Below are 2,761 nucleotides of genomic sequence, written 5' to 3'. Positions count from 1 at the left end.
CAAAGTTAAGTTATTCACAAACTAGTGATTCACACAAATTTCAAATAATTCAAAATTTAAACTATTCAAATTTGAAATCTACCGGCACTAACAGAAAGTTTGTAATTTTTTGTACCTAAAGCAAAAATATTCACAAAGAAACTCTAAATACAGAAAAAAAACTCAAAAATAAATAAAACAAAATAAATAAATCAAAAAATAAGAAAATAAAAAAGCCCGCCTACTACGGCCATAGCGGCCTGCATACGACTAGGAAACCAACCTGTCGTTGGGCCAGGATGCAGGCCCGCAAGGCCCAGTAGGCCACTAGGCGAAGGGGACAGTAGGGCCCAGTAGGCTTGGTTAGGAGAGGAGCTCGAGAGAGCTACCGCACTGGGCTTATAAACCAGTGTGGTAGCCCCTCAACTAGCGAGGTGGGACTAAACTTGCCGCACCGCACCTGCGCCAGCGCACCCCTTTAGTCACCGGTCGTGGCACAAACCGGTACTAAAGGGGGGCCTTTAGTACCGGTTTGTGCCACCATCGGGTACTAAAGAGGGTCGCTTCCCGCCGCTTGGCCTGGCCAAACCAGGCCTTTAGTACGGTTGGTGGCTCCAACCGGTACTAAAGGTGCCTCTATATATGCTAGAGTGCGAAAATTTCGTTTTCCCTCTCTGTTCGTTCCTCTGTTTCCGTCTCCGTCGCTGTCGCCGCGCCCTCGATCGTCTCCGTCGCCGCCCCCCGTCCCGCGTCCCGTCCCGTGTCCCCGTCACCGCCGCCCCGTCGGCCGCGTCGTCACCGTCCCCGTCGTCGTCGCCGCCCCGGCCCGTACGTCCCCGTCCCCGTCGTCGCCGCCCCCCCTACGTCCCCGTCCCGTCGTCGCCGCCCCTCGCGCGCGCCCCCCGTCGCCTCTCGCCTCGCCGGCCGGTGAGCGCGCACACACACACATACATTTTTAGTTATAGATTTTTCTGTTTTTAAGAAATTGTTAGACATTTTTCTGTTTTTTAGAAATAGTTAGAAATGTTAGAATTGTTAGAATTGTTAGAAATGTTAGAAATTGTTAGAAATTTTTCTGTTTTTTAGTTATAGAAATAGTTATAAAAAAGTTAGAATTGTTAGAAATTTTTCTGTTTTTTAGTTATAGAAATAGTTATAAAAATGTTAGTTATATATATAGAAATGTTATAATTTTTTTCTGTTTTTTAGTTATAGAAATATTAGAAATGTTATAGAAATGTTAGTTATATATAGCATTGTTAGAAATGTTATAGAAATGTTAGTTATATAGAAATGTTAGAAATTTTAGTTATCAAAATCCAATCATTAAAAAAATGTTACTTTTTGCGGGCATATAGCTAGTATTTGTTCTTGACGATGCCCGGCCCGCATCCTCGCCGTCGACCCGTCCGCGACGACGTCCAGCCGACCCATGTCCGGGACTGGGCTCCACCGGGCTGGCACTGGGAGGTGCTGCTTGGAGGGGCGCGCCGCTTGACGAGGAACCCGGCCGCGGGTCCCGTCATCAACCCTGATCTCATTTGGTGGCGTTCGCGTGGGCCAGTTTCGGTGCGGAGGGACTCGGCCCCGCCGGAGGTGGTACATCACCGTGTCAGGGAGGAGGACGAGCACGTCCATCGCTACATGGTTGCGTTAAAGGGCGGCAGGTTCTCCAATACGTGGCAGTATCTTCGGGGATCTCACTTCAGCTATGATCATGTGAGGGTTCCTTCTCTTTGGGTGTCCACTGCCCGCGCCGGAGGAACCGCGAGTGTCCTAGATTCTTCTGTAGTATTCGGTCTTTATTAGCTAATAGCCAGTGATGTACTATTCAATATTATATATTATTCGAGACGATGTATTCGAGATTATATCTATTATTCTGGACGATGTATTCGAGATTATATCTATTATTCAAGATTTGAATACTAAATTGTTTTATATTTCTTTTGGATTAGTTAAACAAAAGCTATGGCAGACAATACCGACAGAGAGGGAGAACAGACCATGTTCGATATGATACGCGGGGCAGATGATAATCAGAATGAAGAAGATTATGACGGCTCCGAATTTCTAAACAACACCGGAGAGGGTGATATGATATTCGATCCGACGACGAATGATGAAGTCATGAACTATGATTATGACGATGACGAAGAACATGTTGATCCTGAAACAACAAACACCGGCGAGGTATATATATTTATATAAGCAGGCATCTGGTGATCATCACATGTTTTAAATGACTTGAAGATATATTAACGAATCGATCTTTGTTCTTTCAGCCATCCGGATCGAGCAAATCTTCAGGCAAAATGACGAAACGAGGCCCGAACAAAAAGTTGAAGCCGGGCGTAAAGTACAATATCGAGGCATGCGGCCCTACTGGCAAACCATTAGCGCCTAAGAAGATTGCGGACAAGTTCGTTCGTCAGTGCGGAGTTCTTGTGAAGGACCAACTCCCGATCAAACTTCAAGAATGGAGAGCGCCAGCAAAGCCACGTCCAGATGTTACTTTTGTCGACAAGAATCAAAAAGATCTGCTTTGGGATACTCTCATGGAACATTTCACCCTACCAGATCATTTCACAGAAGCAGATGTGCAGAAAGTCAAAGAGGCTGCTCTTAGGATGATGGCGACTGCATTCAAGAACTACAAGAATGGTGAATGGAACAAGTACGTCAACGGAGGAAGGAAGACTCCAGTATTCAAGGGAACACTGGAGAACCAACGTGATCATTGGGACGATTTCGTGAAATTCAAGGATTCGGAATTAGCTAA

This window comes from Triticum aestivum, chromosome 3B, assembly GCF_018294505.1.
Source record: "Triticum aestivum cultivar Chinese Spring chromosome 3B, IWGSC CS RefSeq v2.1, whole genome shotgun sequence".
In the NCBI taxonomy this organism is placed as follows: domain Eukaryota; kingdom Viridiplantae; phylum Streptophyta; class Magnoliopsida; order Poales; family Poaceae; genus Triticum; species Triticum aestivum.
This window is presented reverse-complemented; position numbering follows the sequence as displayed.